Source organism: Canis lupus, chromosome 15 (genome assembly GCF_003254725.2).
Source record: "Canis lupus dingo isolate Sandy chromosome 15, ASM325472v2, whole genome shotgun sequence".
Taxonomy (NCBI): domain Eukaryota; kingdom Metazoa; phylum Chordata; class Mammalia; order Carnivora; family Canidae; genus Canis; species Canis lupus.
The window spans coordinates 55,600,008-55,619,240 of record NC_064257.1 but is presented as its reverse complement, the minus strand read 5'-3'; the positions used below and the strand labels follow the sequence as shown (position 1 = coordinate 55,619,240).

The 19,233-nt window shown below is 39.2% G+C and overlaps 1 long non-coding RNA gene across 1 annotated transcript; it reads left to right on the top strand.

The window, feature by feature from the left end:
• Positions 1–2,492: 2,492 nt before the first annotated feature.
• LOC125752554 (uncharacterized) lies at positions 2,493–7,325 on the top strand. Its single transcript, XR_007402374.1, has 2 exons — positions 2,493–2,579; positions 6,657–7,325. It is a non-coding gene; the product is annotated as an uncharacterized LOC125752554 (long non-coding RNA).
• Positions 7,326–19,233: the final 11,908 nt, after the last annotated feature.

The following is a 19,233-nucleotide window of genomic DNA, read 5'->3' as shown; positions in this document are numbered from 1 at the left end:
CCAGCACATGTTTATTGAGCAGATACTGTAGGCCTGACCAATGTGGGCATTGAGGATAGAGAATTGAACAAGAATATAAAAAGTTTCTGCTTTTAAGGAGATGAGTTATATCACAATAGTAAATTTGCCTTCTCCCCACTAGTCAGTATAGAACTTGAGAGCAGGATATTCATTTTAATTATCTTTGTATCTTCTGTATCAAGCCCAGCATCTGTCCCGTAACAGGAACTGAACAACATTTTATGATTATTTAATGAATAGTCTTATACTCATTTCCAAAGGACAAATTGAATCAAGGAGAAAAGTAATACATATCACAAGACAGACTTCTTTTCAAAATCCTTGTTCCAAGTTTTCCTTTTAACATGAAGGTAATGAAATAGTCCAATGATCTTGTGCCTAAGGTAATCTCTATATGATGATTTTTCTTTATTTTCTTGCATTTATATTGCTTTATCTCCTTTCCCGAGAAATCTATTATGCTGCTATTTCTATGAAGAAAGGGTAACTTCTAAGTGGAGACGATCCCAGGAAATTCATGAGGGAGTGACACCAGCTCTCCTGTCCTCAAACTTTCCTTTATCCCACGTAGATCGTCTTTTAGAGACTCAGGATACCCCCTCCTCCATAGCTACACTTCCTTTCAGGGAAGGCTCAGACATCATGATATCAGGTGATTATTTACCCCTTTGTGAGACTATGTGAACATATGGAAGCATATCACCTCTTCCACTGAATTTGTCTTGATTCTAGTGGACAAATGGAAAATTGTGATTCTAAGAGAATTTCAACTGATATGTTTTTGATGATAAAAATGCTCCCTCTCTCCATAAAACCATAGAAGATAAATGCCTATGTGCCTATTCTTATGCCCTCCCTGTTACTTGTTTTTTGGTGGTCACCCTTGGCAAATTCAAATATGACCTGGTGGTACTTATAAAACCAGGAACTGAAAAAGCATGCTCCATCCCCACCTTGAAACACACAGACATAGCCACGTAGATTGGAGGTCTGGATGGAGTCAGCACGCAGTCACTGGAGGAGGGAGGCTGGGCAGTGGCCCTGGAGATGGTTCTTATAATGCCGTCTTTCTAGGAAGGGATACACAGGTTTGATTCACTGGAAAAATTCTAAATACTTTTAGAACAGAAAGATCCTCCCCTTGAACAGAACTACCGTGGGTTTATTGGTTCAGGGTTTCAGGCTGTAATGGTTCTACCCAGGACAGAATTACTTGAAGGAAGTGGTCATAAAACCTTTTTAGTTCTTTTATTTACTAATGCAGTTTTACACTGTTCAATCTACTGAACTGCAGCTTTCAACAGAAACCACTACAGAGTTCCTACTATATAAAACAATAGCTATTGAAATCCTGCCTGCAGAGCTCCTGATACTGTTTCTGGGTTGAGAATATTTTTATTCTTTGGGTTCTCTGTGTTTTATTAGAAGTAAGCACACAGATTTCAAATATTAAAACATACATGAAAATGTGTCTTTTTTTAAGCTCAGTGGACACAATTGTGCTGAGAAAGTTGGGATAACGCCTGGAACTGACTCACCTGGTACAACAACCTTAAAGTTACTACATGGAGAGGATTATTTCCGTATCCTGTGGCCTTATAAAGAATCGGAAATAAACATTTAATATGTGGCCACTCACTCACATGTACTGAGTCCCCATCGTGCATGCGGTAGGCTCTCTGTTAGTGTCTAGATATTCCATGGCAAACAAAGTGGTCTCTTCCCTACCCTCACAGAGTTCACAAAGAGAAGGCAGATTAAAACGGAAAAAGATGCCTCAGAAACAGATAAACACAGGTCGTCATAAATGCTAAGAAGAAGACAGAAATCAAAAGATTATAGTTGATTCTAATTTGCATTGGGGTCATATCAGGACAATCAAGATCTTTTACTTAAAACCCCCAAATGACTTTCTGTTACATTTAAAGTCAAGTTCAAAGGGCTCACTGATGTGTATAAGGCCTTGCATGGTTTTGTTGTAGCCTACCTGTCCAGTTTCCATTTGTAACGCTCTACTCCCTTATGCCCATAATTTATTCACATGGGTCTTCTTTCTATTGCTTATTGTTCCAAGCTTGATTCTGCTCCAGGGCCTATGCTCTTGCACTTCACTTTTTTTGGAATACTTTTCCCTTGGATTTTCTCATGGCTGACTTCTTCCTGATAGGCCTCCGCACAACAGCAGCTCTTCAGAAAGTCTTTCACTGCTCAGCCAATTCAAATAGCCCCTTCCTTCTCATCTGTCTTTTCATCATCACAATACGTTAGACTTAGATCATAGAATTATTTGACACCCTTGTTTTGTGTGTGTGTGTGTGTGGGGGGGGGGATCTGGGTGTGTATGGTTCCTTTGTTTGCTTCTTTATTTTCTGTTTCTCACACTGGAAGGTAAGCTCTGTGAGATAAGTGAGACCTCAAAACTGACCCCAGCACTTAGAATTTGGAATGAAGAAGTTTTTCTTACTCTAGAACCACCTCTGAGTCATAGATGCTAAATATAGCCAAATCCAATGCAGTGCTTTCTTGAAGTTGGCCATCCAACTTGAATCAATAATCAGGTAGGGGACCAACTTCTGACTGATATCTGTTGAAGACTTCTTAGTCAATCAGTTGTACACATTTCAAGGAGGTAAAATTTAATATAAGAGTCACAGGACAAAAAAAAAAAAAAAAAAAAAAAAAAAAAAAAAAAAAAGAGTCACAGGACAGTTAAATCCACTTATAAATAAAAGATTTCCAAAACAATCGAGTTCTAGCTTAGTTGAGACATCTTTTCTTTCTTTTTTTTTTTTTTTTTTTAAGATTTTATTTATTTATTCATGAGAGAGACAGAGAGAGAGGCAGAGACATAGGCAGAGGGAGAAGCAGGCTTCCTGTGGGGATCCTGATGTGAGACTCAATCCCAGGACCCCGGGATCACAACCTGAGCCAAAGGCAGACACTCAACCACTGAACCACCCAGGCGCCCCGGAGACATATTTTCAAATAGTGTGTTTTAAAGAGTACACATACTCACTCTAAAACACCTGCAAATGGCCCACTTACAAGTTCTAGTATGTTTTACCCAGAAGAGAGAGTCACTTCAAAGTGTAGTCTTAAGATACAGAAAAATATTTTATAGGAAAAAATTGTGGAGTTCCACGCTCAATCAGGACTACTATTTCCTCTAAAAAATTCCTTAATTTTTCGTGGAATGGCTGATATGAACAACAACAAAAAGAAATGTTTCATTTAATTGCAAAGGCATTTGTGTTAATGGTGGCTTCCCTAATTTAGTATTATAGAGCTGTAGCTAAGCTACATTTGCTAACAGTTTTCTGGAATGTCAGCACATCTGTAGTGAATTTGTAACTGATTGAAGTCAAAACAAAGGAATTAATTAAAAAAAATTAAAGTCTGATATAGTTGACACACAATATTACATTAGTTTCAGGTTTACAGTGTAGTGATTCAACTCCTCCATTTTTATACTGTGCTCACCACAATGTAGCTACCATCCATCACCCCACAGCACTATTACAATACTATTGGCCAAATTCCATATGTTGTGCTTTTTATTTCCACGACTTACTCATTTTATAACCAGAAGTATCTGTATCTCACCTTTTCCTTCCCCCATTTTGCCATCTGCCTCTACGCTTCCCCTCTGGCAACCATCAGTTTGTTCTCTGTATTTATAGGTCTGATTCGGCTTTTTGTCTGTTTGAAGAAACTAATTTTGGAAGATTAATTTCTAGTTCCTTCATATACTCTTAACTGCTTTACTTGATCCTAGCATTTTTAGAAGACTAAAGAAGAGCTATTGAGTGAACGTCTACAAAGAATGAAAACAACAGTATTAAAGCCAAATCAGAATAGAAAATGAAGGAGGGGCTCTTGGGTGGCTCAGTGGTTGAGTGTCTGCTTTTGGCTCAGGACGCGATGCTGGGGTCACAGGATCGAGTCCCACATTGGGATCCCCGCAGGGAGCCTGCTTCTCCCTCTGCCTGTGTCTCTGTCTCTCTCTCTCTGTGTCTCTCATGAATAAATAAATAAAATCTTTTAAAAAAAGAAAATGAAGGATAAACAACCCTTTAGCATTCAAAATCTTATATAACTTGCCATACACATGTAACTAGCTGGTAGAAGGGACATGGGCCCATCAGTATCCAAACTTACTGACTCTTGGGATCCCTGGGTGGCGCAGCGGTTTGGCGCCTGCTTTTGGCCCAGGGCGCGATCCTGGAGACCCGGGATCGAATCCCACATCGGGCTCTCGGTGCATGGAGCCTGCTTCTCCCTCTGCCTATGTCTCTGCCTCTCCCTCTTTCTCTCTCTGTGACTATCATAAATAAATTAAAAAAAAAACAAAAAAAAACAAAAAAAAACAAAAAAAAAACACCAAACTTACTGACTCTTTCTTCTTCTTCTTCTTCTTCTTCTTCTTCTTCTTCTTCTTCTTCTTCTTCTTCTTCTTCTTCTTCTGTTTTTTGACTTTCTTCTTTTTAAAGGGGAACTAGTAATGCCCACTTGATGTCATGTGAAGGGAGAGCTCCCACTGGGCCTCTTCCTTGGTTTTCAATACCGCAGAGAAGTCTATGTGCAGCTGGTACAGCTGTGTATCTCAGCTCAGACAACGTGAGAGAGCCAGGGGGAGTCCCAGTGCAGTTAGTTGTAGGAGGAAGACCAGGGCCTCTGCAGTTAGCACCGGGTCTCAGCACCTCTCCTGCACCATGGTTGCCGGCCTTGTCTTGATCAGCAGCTATTTTGGAGCTGGGCTGACAAGGCTCTGTGAGGATGGAGCAGCATTGTATGGTGTCTTTCTTGTTAACTGGCTCAGGTAGAGGCTGAAGCATGACAGGATGCTGAAAGGATTCTCCATGTGAGAAAAAAATTTTCAATTTATTAGGGAATTCCAGCTATTGGGTTTATTCTTATTAACTTTTTGTTTATCAAAGACCTTGGTCATAGAATAAAAAGAAATTAGTTTCTTTACCATAAGATGGTATAACAGCTGCATTTTAACTGCAGATGTGGTCGGCATAAATAGGCTTTTATTTCCCCTCCCAAATAAGATTTTACCAGGAATAACTGTGGGTGTATTGAGGGAAAGTAAGGTAATAATGGTGATACTTTTATTTCTCCAGGTAGCATCCATCTCCTACCCACACACTGACAAATTAATTTCAACTAAAAAAAGTGTCTTATGGCTTGTTAGCAACCTAAATTAGCTTATCGCTCATTATTCTGCTTCACCACGTTGCCGGAGAGATGCTGACACTGCCCTTTTCCTTTCTTCTTCGGTATATGAAAGACAAGTCATTAACAGAATATTTGTGATTGCTGTGCCATCCTGAGCAGATAAAGGAAATCCTTCTCAAGTTTCAATACATAAAAATTACAAATAAAATAGAACAACAGCAAAAACTAAAAATCCTCATATATCCACCTGAGCTCCAAAGAAAGGGGACTCCTCAGGTAAATGAATGAAGAGGGAATTGAAAACTCAGTTCAGGGCATTTGATGTGACATGAGGGCCTGACAAGGGAATCCGGACTAGAAGTGGGCTCTGTGTCTGCAGCAGGCTGGAGCTGAACTCCCCTGGTGACCCAGAGCACCAAGATAAAAGCACATAAAGTTGGTCCTAGACTTGTGAGACCCACAGGGCTCAAAATTCAAAACTCAGAATTGCTCAGTAGGACTCTTCCCCCATTATCTAACCAAAAATGACAAGCGAAACAAGCAGAAACAAGAGCCACGGAGGCACTTGCAGAGAATGCAACACGTGAGCGACTTTGCTCGCACAAATATTGTAGACATGAAATGTCTGACAGACCATATGGGGTGATAGCCAAGCAATAGATAAAATGATAGGTAACTTTTGAAACAAACTGAAAAAGAGTATTTAGAAATAAAATTTACAGAAAGTGAAACTTTAAAAGTGCAACTAATTAAGTGGACAGTGTGATCATAGAGTTGAAAAAGGTAATGGAAAGACATAAAAATGGAGAAAAATTAAGCATAGATAAAGAGACAAAAAATATGAAAGAGATGCTAAGATCTGTAGAGGAGAAAATAAAAAGATCCATCAACATATGCCGATAAAATTCCAGGAAAAAAAAAAAGAGAGAATAAGGCAGAGCATGGTATTAAAAAAAAATAATAGCTTGGAACTTCCTGGAATTGGAGATCATTCTCAGGTTGAAGAAGTACACCATGATCCAACAGGAAGGAGAAAAATAAATTAGAAACCATGGCAAAATTGCAGAATATCAAGAAGAGAAAAACTTAGTTAATCAGAGAGAAAAGCCAGCTAACTTCTAAAGGAAGAATGATTAAATTGGCAACAGTTTTCTCAGCAGCTGCAATCAGAGCGACAAAACAGTGAAATAAGAGCTTCACTGCTCTGATGTAAAATCATTGTCAACCTGGAACTCTACTCAACTATGACCTGAGAGTGAAGGCAAAATTAAGATATTTTGAGCAATTTAAGATAGAGAAGACCTGTTTCCCAAGCATAGGTGTCAGCCTGTTCTCGCCCCAGATGCTCTCTTCTTTAGAAGTTTAGCTATTTCGAGATGGATGCTGTGTAGCAAGAGTGGACAGACATGGATTTGGTGGATGGGTGCTGACCACCCATTACTCTCTCTTTTCAGGGTGCCTTCCAGGATGAAGAGGACAAAGCTGCGCTCTTAGACACCATCTTCTATGTTTCCCAGGCTCCTCGCAGTGGCTTGCGGCAGTGATTCATGCCCTGTCAGATGTACTCACACAAGATCTGCATTTGCTGTTTGTGCTGTGTCTTGTTGGCAAGCCGAGTTGTGAAGCTTTGTCCCCATGCTGGAGTCCTAGCAGAGGCCCCAGGGGCCATGAGCTACTTTTTATGTCCATACAGAGGGGCGGTGTGGAGAACACCCAATTTTTTGGGTGTAGTTGGAGCAGTGTGCCTTGGATCTCAAGATGTGTAATAGCAGAGTTGCAGGGATTTTCTGTTTGTTGTGGCTGCGTGTGTGTGGTCTCTTCCTCACCGAAGGGGGTGATTGTAGCTGGGAAAGGATAGTTCTGGAGCAAGAGACTTCCTGTATATGGCAGAGGTAGCAAGTGTCTTGGTAACCTTGTTTTTTTTTTTCTTTTTTCCCTCCTCTAGTGAAGATATTTTATTTTTCTTAAAAATACAATTGTACAATGCTCTTCAGAGAAAGAAAAATTCCCTCAATGCCCCCAAATACCATGTGGATTAATAATCTTCTTCTCTTTCAAAACTAAATATGTAATTGATAATATGCAACTGATTTCTTGTGAAATATAGTATTTATGCTTTTTAATTTTCTTTCCCTTTATTTTAACTAAAGCTAAGTCCAGTTTAAACCTATGCTTTTTGTAATGAGCCAAATCAAGTCTATCATAGTTCAAAGATGATGAAATAAAATGCTAAATGGTGATGCTGATAAATACTGTCAATTAGCTGGTACACAGTGATATGAATTTGCTGCAGGAAGACAGATTCTGATTTAGATACAACAGTGGTGAGGTGTGGCCATAGCGTAGGCTGCAGTGCCATGCCCAGGTCATTATTATTCACTCACACACCCATGCCCCGGCTGCCATGGGTGTTGACTGCTGGTAGCTCATAGCTGTCCTTCTCTAAAGAAATGTTCCAGATGTTTGTATCCAGGTTACCTGGAAATTTATGTATCACCCTCCAGGGGCGGGGATAAGAGAATAGAGCAGAGTGTAGTATTAAAAAAACAAAATGTCAAAGAACTTTCTGGAGGGACACCTGGGTGGCTCAGTGGTTGAGCATCTGCCTTTGGCTCAGGTTGTGATCCCAGGGTTCTGGGATCGAGTCCCGCATCGGGCTCCCTGTGTGGAGCCTGCTTCTCCCTCTGCCTATGTCTCTGTCTGTCTCTGTGTGTCTCTCATGAATAAATACATAAAATCTTTAAAAAAGAGAACTTTCTGGAATTGAAGACAGTTCTCAGGTTGAGGAAGTACGCCAGCCAACATCTGAATGGCAACAGGGCACAAAAGGCCAGTCTTCCTACTGCAGGGGGGATCATCTCTAGGTGATATGTGTTCCAGAGTTTTCCCGTGAGATCAGGCTGAAATGAGTCTCCAGCTGAAACTATATTTTCTTTCTGCTTCCCCGCCCCCCCCCCCCCCACACCTGCCTTTTGCCTTCTTCGGAGAACTCACTCAGTAAATCTTGACTATGAAACAGACCATAAGGATAGGATTTGCTCAGTCTCAAGTGGTTTGCAAAAGGATCCTATTGTTGGTAATGGCAGGCGGAATGCTGATGGCTAGGAGAATGCTGTATTGATAACGTTTGCAGAGACTTTCCCTTGTGGTGGATTGGGGTGGGATAGAGAGGTGAAAGAGGGCGCACTAGATAGTGTAATTTCTTGAGCATTTGAAAGGTTGGCTGGTGTGGGGGGGCGCAGGATGGTAACTCTAAGGACTATGGAATTGGAGGTCTGGGGTTAACTGCAAATCCTGTGTTGCCAGGGAGGAATGGTAGGCTTAGATACATTAATTAACAACTTCAAGTTCAGTGTGATGTTTAAAGAACCTTTTTTTTTAAAAAAAAGATTTTAGAAATAAAATCTATAGAAAAATCTTCATGAGAGATACAGAGAGAGAGGCAGAGACATAGACAGAGGGAGAAGCAGGCCTCTTGTGGGGTACCTGATATGGGACTCAATTCCAGGACCCAGGATCAAGACTTGAGCCAAAGGTAGATGTCCAACCACTGAGCCACCCAGGTGTCCGTAAAGAACCTTTTAAACAACATTTCAAGAGTCTTTCCTCTTCTGCAACCAGAAGGCCACATAAACCATGACTTCGGCATAGGACTGAGTTGTACAATTGGAAAAGACTTCAAGGAGGTTGAATTTTCAGCCCAGGTAAGTCTCTGTCCAAGTCAGAGCTGTGCTACGGGAGCAGTGGGACCCCAGGACGTGGAATGGATATACTTGAGAACCTTGAATACATAGAGAACCTCGAACCCTTTGCAGTAGTGGCCTATTTTCTCATATTTGAGGATAAAAACTGCAGACACAGTGCTTGTTCTCAGCATTGGCCCTTATTTCACACTCCTGATCACCAAAAAATAAGTAGAGTCAAATTCCAGCATCACTTAGAGAAAGAAGTGATGCGCCTATCTCAGAGGCAAAGATTATAAACCAAACAAACTGTGCAACTTGATTAGCTTGTACTGGCAGGAACCAGGAGAATATGAAGAAGGTCTTGGAGGTCCCTGATAGATAAACAAGAGTTTGTCAATATGGGGCATCCTTCAATGGCCCAAGATTCAATACTCTGGCATAAGCAGTTGTAATACCTTCTAGATTGGAGCCAGAAGCCGGGAAAGCTGTGACCTGTACTGAAAGAAGTAAGAGGGCAGGGCTGCTGTGGCAGACTGGAGAAGAGGGGATGGGTTCAGAGAATTAGGAGTCCTAATATTTATCCTCAGGAAGACCTGGAGGTTACCATGCTCTCCAAGTCAATAGGGAATCCACCGATGAAGGGGAATCCAGCTTCACTGAGAGATCCATGGTGCTTGGTTTCTCCAGGTTAGAGCTAATGGTAGGAGCTATTACAGATTAGGCTCCTTAATCTCAATGCAGATAGGAGAATCCCAGAATGGCTGAGGAAGACACAGATTTAGCCATCAGATGCAACATGGAGCCCCTGAAATATATTTCAGCATTCCCTTGATAACTACTAAGTACAGTATAAAAACAAAAAGCACAAGTCAAACTTTCCCATCAATGAAGATACAAAAATTTAAAAATACTGATAAACCGAACGTAACAATGTATGAGAAATTAGTATGCGTCTATATAAATATATGTTTATATTTGGGACCAAACTAAGTTTATTCCCCAAATAAAAGGTTAGTTTAACCTTAGGAGATGAAATAACATAAATTACCACACTAACAGAATAAAGAAAATAAAGAAGGCAATTACTTTGGCTAAAGAGAAAGAATTGTTAAAAATACAAAAAAAAAAAAAAAACTATTCATGTTTAAAAAGAAAAAAGAAAACCTCAAACAGATTAGGTATGAAGCCAAACTCCTTCATCTGAGAAGGGTAGCTGCAAAAAAGAAAAAAGAATGGTGACATATAGAATCACTCCTTTCAATAGAAAGAATAAGATGGCAGTGACTATCGTCACCCCTTCATTCAGCATTGCACCAGAATTCTTATTGGGTGCAATAAAGGAAAATAATAATAATAATAATTAAAAGTAAGGACTGGCAAGAAAGTATGAAAATTGCTATTACTTACCAATGATATGACTATGTAGTTAGAAAATCCAGAAGAATTTATAGCTAGATTTTAGAATGAATAAGAAAGCTGATCAATTTTCCTGGATGCAAAATAAAGGTACCAAAAGCAATTTCATTTCCATACAGCAGCAACAAAGAGATGAGAAGATAAAAAGCTTTGGTCCCACTGTAGGAAGAGAGTGTAGGCGGTCATAGAGGAGACTGAACACTCCCCATCAGCCCCCCCCCACCCCCCCCCAAGCATCCTTTCTCAGTTCCACGGTCCATTTCATCTTCAGATTATGGGCCACCTTAGTTCCTGGGCAGTCCAGGAATAAGAGGACGGACACCTTTCTATAGCCTTGAGCACAGCTAAAGTCACCCTGTGGAATTGGTTACACCAGGGGCCAACCATGTCTATACGGCCTTAAACGAAGGAAGCACCTCCAGGGGAGTTTCAGATTTTAATCAGCATAATGGAAATCACCAGCTTGAAAACCTAGTCATGTTCGGATCAAAGGTCATACCCGACTTGCGTGGCGTCCTGGGCCAGTCGCAAGATAAACTAATTCTAGTACAAGTATCTAAAAATAGCTGAATAAATGTTCTATGCAATATTAACCTTTGCTAATTCTGTGTGTTAGGTAGAGGAATACGTATTACATGGGTCTCCAACCTTGTCTGTAGTTTTTAAACTTTTCCAAGTAAAGAAGTGATTGGTGGGATTTGATTGTGATTGTTATTTGTGCGTGTTGAGGTTTATCTTTTTATATGAACAAAGGTTTGTCTATTTTGTGTTTATAAAATGTGATCTCTGCAAGTAAGTTATAAGCATGGTCACCTTTTGATCTTTTCATTATAAGCCAAGTATGATCAAGTTGACAGGCTCTCAAAGATTCCCCAGCTTCCACTTATTCCTTTGAATACATCTATTTTTCAATATATAGTATTTTCTCAGGGGTCATAGCTACTACCAGGACTTCTATTATAATTTAGGCTAGCCAATTAACTGGAAAGGTAAAAATTTCTTGATAAGACTGTTGAGATTGGCAACAGTTCCTACTTGCAGTAATATATAAACTTCTTTCAAATAATTAAAATTTTCCTCAAGAAATTGTTATACTTCTATCATCTTAGGAAATTACAATGACAACTAATCGCTCTTGTTTCTTCTCATTCATTGCATTATAAAAATGTAACTGAATAGTCTTTAACTCAGATATTTGACTTTGTATCTCAAGAGAAATAAATTGCTTAATTCTTAGCCGAATTTTACAGATGGCCTCAAACTTCAGACAATCACCTCAGTTGGGCCAAATCTATCTTTTCAAATATACTGAAAGTCCTATTTTTTAAAGCTATCAATGAAGTGCCTTTAGAAGGAAAATTTTCCCTAAAGTTTCAAGTAAATCCCCAATCCTTGCAAGACATCTTCCCAGCGGTCCATAAGGAAATTGTCTTTCATAAAACTAGATTAAGAGAATTCTATTAGTGGACCAATTCAAAGAGAACTTGTACCTTCCCTAAGGAAATTTGAGTTATATTTGGGGCACTTGCTGCAGTAATGTACTACTATTATTTTTTTCTAAGGTAATGAAAAGGAGTGAGTGAAGCAAAGTGATCTGACCTGGTACATCAGCACTGGGTAGCAGTGAGACACTGCCCGCGCTCACAGTGCCACTTAGCTCTTGGGACACACTGGTGCTGATCTCCTAAGTACAGGGTAGGGATGTTGTATCCCATAACAATGATACAGTGTCTCTTACAGAGTAAGGAGTCAACACGTGCTTTCCATCTAATGCAGACAAATGTTCAGGAGAGACATTGATGTCTAGGTCGATGTAGTTGACCATTTATGTTGGGGACTTTATTTCATTTCATGCCAGGAATGAAGTAACACTGTGAAAATAAAGTGTTAGGTGGTGATGTCTGGTTTGATTTGTGTATTTTAATCAATTTTTAAAGCCATTGCCTTTTCTCTGTGTGGACAAGGTTTCGGAGTTTGCCACGCACACAGATTCCTCTAAAAGCTGAACATAATTTTATACCTTAAGCATTTCAACACACGGAAATAAATTAGATATCTTTCATGTATTTGTGAAACCTAACCAAATTCACATCTAAATTGGTACAGTGTTTTGACATCTTTCTCCTCCTTGATTGAATTAAAGCTATTTTTTTATTAAGCCTAAAAAAGCCTTGGGAGATTAGAAGTAGTGAGTTGGTACAATGGCTCCATAGGTCCTGATTATAAAGTGTTTTATCATCTTATAGTTATCTTGAAGTATAATAAAATAGAAATTGGAGTTATGTGATTGAATAGGCAGAACTTCAACAAAATGTTTGCGTTTACCACTGTTACTTCACAGTGAAGTCAGCAAGAGCCGTCGTTCTCTGGAAACCATACCACCACCACTGCCAACATAGCAGAAAGCAAACCATTTACCCTTGCTGCTTTCACTGTACCAGTGGAAACTGAAAGCAAAATATCCTTTATACTACCTTTCATATGTTTTTATTCCATGAAGATTACCAGATTGCTTGTTTTTGTAAGTTGTGTTCCATAAATTTTCAGAAACTGTAGGACAAGAATTGATTTTCTTGTAAATAAAAAAAAACATAACCAAAATCTGAAACAAAAACTTTCTTTTCTGGGATCCCTGGGTGGCGCAGCCGTTTAGCTCCTGCCTTTGGCCCAGGGCGCGATCCTGGAGACCCGGGATCGAATCCCACGTCGGGCTCCCGGTGCATGGAGCCTGCTTCTCCCTCTGCCTATGTCTCTGCCTCTCTCTCTCTCTCTCTCTCTCTGTGACTATCATAAATAAATAAAAATTAAAAAAAATAAAATAAAGCTGTTTAAAAAAAACTTTCTTTTCTGAAAGGATTATTTCATACAAAATCATTGGTATATAGTATATTTCTTTAAATTCTACTCTAGCTAGAAAACAGAACTCAAATATTCCCCTTCTTAAAAAGGCTACAAACACCATTCCAAAAGGAAGAACTTATAATGTCTCAACTTTATGAAACTTGGTATATTTGAGCTTTTTAAATTAAAATCTTTAATTTCCATAATATCTATCAAAGCTATAAAAGGTATGAAGTGACTGCAATACATTTAGTCCACTGGTTTTGTCATGCAAACTGGAAAACCAATTTGGCCTTCCCTTACCAAACTGTTTGTATCTATCATAGGATTGCTCCCCATAAGAATTTGCTCAATATAAATGTGCATTCAATATAGAGTAAACATATCTGCACACACACACACACACACACACACACACCCGTTTCTTGGAGGTAGAAATAAAGGCCACTACTTAACACCTTGGCAGGTGTCTGCAGTTGTTCGTTAGTTGTCTCATGATACAAATATCTTCTCAGCAGCGTAGTGTGCTGTCATCATGGCTGGATCTAGAAGGGAGCTGAGGAACTATAGGCAGAGCCATGCCAGAGTCTAACCCCAGGGTTCCAGTGCTCAGCACAGAGAAGTAGAAGCACATGCTGCACCTCCGTGTTGGGATAAAATACCTTATGTGAATTAGGCAATGCTAATGAGTTGAAGCTGATGAAATTTCCAGTCCCTGGAAAGTGCACTGGTTTTGTAAAGACTCTACCCTCTTTACTTGTTATCTTGAGAAAACTTGGACGCTGGCCTCAGGTAGTTTTAATTATCAGACTTTAATAACAGTTTTGAGAGCACTTATCTCCTATGAGGAGATTTGGCTCAAACTCCAGCTCCGCCACTAACCGTTCATTATGAATTAGACACTGAATCTCTCTGAACTTCAATTTCCTAGCTGCAGAGTAAGAGGTTTAGAGTAGACTAGATGATCTCTAAGGCTGCCTCTGGCTCTATTTCTCATTTTCTTACTTCATGGCACTAGCCCACTGTGGTATGTGATTCCGCATGAACCACCTTGAACACAGATCACTGTTGCTTCCTACCTCCAACTCTTTCCTCCCCGTGAACTTTGTGGTCTCCAACTTTCCTGGTTTTCCTTAATACCTCTTTTCCTTCTCTAACTCTTTACTTTTTCTTCTCTTAGCCTTCAAATTTTGGTATTTTCTACAGTTCATGCTATTATCCTTCTTTCTTGCTCTATAGCTACTCTCTTGGTGTGTGGTCTCATAAATTTTAGGCTACCACTACCTATGTGCTGTGGGTGCTTCTGACTTTAGGAATGTTTATCTAACTAACTGCTGTACATTTTCTTACTTCACATCAGCTCAAATCAGGGTGTCCAAAACAAATTCACCACCTGCCATTCTATTTTTTTTTAATAGTAAGTTCTTTATTTAAATTCAATTTAGTTAACATATACTGTATTAGGAGTTTCAGGGATAGAATTTAGTGATTCTTCAGTTGTATATAACAGCGCTCATTACACCATGTGCCCTCCTTAATGCTCATCACCCAGTTATCCTTTCCCCCCATCTATCTCCCCTTCAGCCCTCAGTTTGTTTCCTAGAGTTTATCATCTCTTACGGTTTGCCTCCCTCTCTATTTTCATCTTATTTTATTCTTCCTTTATTTTTCCTTCCCCCGTCTTCATGTTTTATTTCTTAAATTCCACACGAGTGAAATCACATGGTATTTGTTTTTCTCTGACTGACTTATTTCACTTAGTATAATGCCCTATAGTTCCATCCATGTCATCACAAATGGCCACCTGCCATTCTAAATCCCTTCCTTTTTGTTAATATCACCATCATTCACCTAAGTCATTCCTGTATTGAGCCTTGATTCTTCTTTCTATCACCATTTCCATCCAATCAGCTAACTCTTGAGCATTTCACTTTTTCACTGCCTTCATGCAGGATTTTTCAGATGAAGAGCCACTCCACCCTCCTTCTGCTCTCCTTGTCTGAGGTCTGGCTTTACTATATAGTTCTGACCACCTCTCTCTTGATTTGAAAGCGTTCACTGAACTTTAATGAGCTGCAGTGTGGTACCCAGTTTGGGGCCTACAGGCCTTAGGAATCTTTTAATATTTTGGTTAATGTTTTCAGGTCTATGTTGACTGCAATCTTTATCTTATCAATTTTTTATTAAATTCTAATTAGTTAACATATAGTGTAATATTGGTTTCAGGAGTAGAATTTAGTGATTTATCACTTATGTATAATACACAGTTCTCAGGACAAGTACCTTCCTTAAAAGTCACTGCAATCTTTGAATATAGACTGAACAAATAATATTTCTAATGTGTATACATGACTATTTTTTAAAAGTCTATAGATATAAGTTATGATTAGTAATATAAACAACAAACTCCTAAGTTTCAGTGACTTTGTAGTAACTTTCTGATATTGTGTATTTTTAAATGTATAGGAATAGTAAGAGCACAGTGACAATCATGCGGAAGCCCTAAATTCATCCATGTTAAAAATGGGTGCTGGTATTTGAAAAAGTTGGCAACTTTTGACTAAGCGCTAAGCTTCTCAAAACTGACTCACAGTTTCATGACCAGGCTCTATGGCTCCTGGCTACCTCTTCTGCTCATTTTTATAACTACTCACCTGGTATTTTACAATCCAGGGACACTTAATTCTTTGTGGTCCCCATTATACAACATGCTATTTGTCTTTTGTGTATCTTTGTCCCTATAAACCCTTTCCCTACTGCTTGACACTTCACTGCTAAATCTTATTTTTTTCTTGAAGACTCAAATCAAAGATTACTTTATCCAGGAAGTTTTTCTATATTCTAAGAACCTTCTCACCCCCAATTCTATATGCATATCTCTGTCCTTATTATGCTCATCAAATTGCATTATACTTGAATACTTAAGCATTTATTATTTTTAAAGATTTTATTTATTTATTAATGAGAGCCAGACAAAGAGAGAGAGAGAGAGAGAGAGAGGCAGAGACACAGGCAGAGGGAGAAGCAGGCTCCATGCAGGGAGCCAGACGTGGGACTCGATCCCCGGACTCCAGGATCAGGCCCTGCGCTGAAGGCGGCGCTAAACCTCTGAGCCACCTGGGCTGCCCAATACTTACACATTTATTTCCCTACTGGACCATAAATCCCTTGATGTCTCTACCTTTACAGCCTCCACTTGGTACCCCCAGGACTCTAGCACTTTGATTGGCATCAATAAGCATTCAGTACCAAGCTTCTCTAGACTTTGTTGAAACATTATTACTCGTCTCCCAATACTGTAAGGTTTCCAGGACTATTGAAAAGATGATTTTGGATGGAGACCCTTTATTACAAATTGCTTTAAGCCAACTTTCTCATTCAAAATTATGACATTATTTTGTTAGATATTGGTAATCTCCAGACGTTAATGGTTACTTAGAGCTATAGTTGTCCACAATCTTGCTTATGGGTAAGGTGTGACCACCCCTGTAGCCTCAGGCCAAATTCTGTCACATGTATAAATATTTATTACCAAAGAGGTGAAGAAAGGGGCAAAGAGTCTCTAAGCTTGAAGTCCCAGCTTACTGTCATTGTAGACATTCTGTGAAGCACCATGAATGAAAGGTGCATAAGGCAATTGTGACAATATGCCCGCAGCTTTGTTCAGCTAAACTTCGAGTCAGATCAGGTGGCATGATCTTTCAAAAATGATATACAAAAGACTCAGAAAAGTCCTTAGGCTTGGGAATGGCTCTCATAGATATCAGCTGTTAGCTTTGCTAAATATTTCTCTCGCAAGAGTTAAGGTATCGGTACACCATTTCTAGTTGATTCATGTCTTGAACACCATTTATTTCTCCAGTAGGGAAAAAAGTCTTATGTTCCTTATGCTAAATAATAACTCCTTTAGTATTGGAAAAAAAAAAAAAAAAGAAGAAGAAGGCTGAAACACTTGCAGCTGCTACCCATGTAGTGTGGGCTTCTGATTACAGTTTTTCAAATGCTAACAAACTACCCTGAGTCTAAATTAAAACCTAGGTGCTCACATAGTTATATTACATCTTCTATGCTTAGATATCTTTAAGGTTTCACACAACAGAAGTTTTTTACAATAGATTATTATGAATGGCAACTACCAAAATCAGTAATCATTTTATATTTTAGGCAGCAAGGAAGAAAGTAATGCAATGAAACCTTTACCTTGCAGTTAATGTTATCTTAATACAGATTAGAGATGCATGTGTTGGTTTGGCTTATAAAACAGACCAAAATGTCATTTTAAAAAACTCTGATGTCAACAAGTATTTTTTTTAACAAGCATTTTAAATACCAGATATATTTCCAGGTTCATGTCTAATAAAATTCACTTTGTATTGTGAGAATGATCAGCAGGGCTCAATCTTTATGATTCCAGGATTGCATCTGATGGCTCTAATCTTAGAATGATGGGGAAAAACAAAACAAGTAATTTCCTATTAATTTGTAGGGATGGGTTGAATTGTACTCTTCCAGAGACTGAAGGAATCTGTAAATGGACTTTTCTCCTCCCCAGAAACACCCAGTTCTTCTCAACTATGACTTTCTCTCCTGTGTATATCCTTTACTAGTTACAGGACAGACTTGGCTCCCGATCACCAAATGTGTGGAGGTTTCCACTCACCCCCTCCCCCAAATAACAAGAAAGTCTCTGTGACACCAGCAAAGAGCCAAGTGTCCTATAATTCAATTCAATTCTGGCACCATCTACCCAGCAACAGCATCAGAGTCCACAGGTCAAGGGCTCAGTCCTATAAGACCACTCCACTCTCATCCTTACACTTAAGATGCCAATTGCAAGCCCAGGTTGCTGCCTTTGCTTTTGGCCAACCAGCTATAGATAGGAGGTTCTAAAACCCTCTCTTTCTAAAAACAAAACAAAACAAAACAAAACAAAAAAAAACCCCTCTCTTTCGGTTCAATTAATTGGTTAGAGCAAAACACTTCCTTATATCTACCAGTTTATTAAAAGATATGATAACATATACAGATGAACAGTCAGATAAAGAGATATATCGGATGAAATCTCAAAGGGTCCTGAGCATAATGGCTTTTATCCCTATGGAAGTGAAGTTCATCCCCATTCCAGTAAGGGAAGAGCCTGGAAGCTCCCCAAACTCCCTACTATTGGAATTTTATGGAAGCTTTGCCACACAGGCATGATCAGTTATTAACTCCATTTTCAGCCCTTCTCCTTTCTCTGGAGGAAGGGCGGGAGGGTAAGTTGGAGCTGAAAATTCTAAGCTTCAAATCATGGCTTGGTCTTTCTGGACCAGCCTCCATCTAGGAGTCATCCAGGAGCCCACTTAGAATTGCCTCATTAGAACAAAAAATGTTCCTTGTGTTTTTATCATTAAGGAAGTTACAAGGGCTTTAGGAACTCTGTGCCAGGAACTGTGGGCAGAGACCAGTATATATATTTTCTATTATCTCACAGAATCTCCTGAGTTCACAGGTTTTTGGCTTCCAAAGAATGGCAAGGCAGGCGAGAACAAGTTGACTGGCTTCTGTTTATGACTTGACCCTATGATTAGCCTCTTTTCTCAAAACATAACCTGCATTTTCCAGACTTTTTAAAAGAAGTTTTTCCTTCCATCTAGACCAACCTACCCATAGGTAGTACAGATGCACCCTTAAAGGGGCGAATCACATCCTCCTCTTCTAGAAAAGGAAGAAAAGAAGAAAAGAAAGATTTTCTACAAAGGAAGAAAGTTTCTTTCCATAGTTCCATTTTTTGGTCTTTATTATATTAGTATTACCTATGTATATAAAACCTCCCCTGCTTATCTCCTCTTTATAACTTGAATTCATGAAAAATAAGATCTATGTGTTGTTTGCATGATCTTTGACACAGGATGAGAGGACAGGCTTTGCCCACTAAACATGTTCTACAAAGGATTGGTAGATTAAATTGATAGAAGAAGAACACTGGTGTGCATTAAAGAAAGGACTGGTTCTTCCCCCAACTACAAAAGTGTGCAGTGGCCTTCATTCTTCATCGAATGTGTAGTCACTTGGTCATTTCTTCCTGCGAATCTCGTTTTGCACCCAG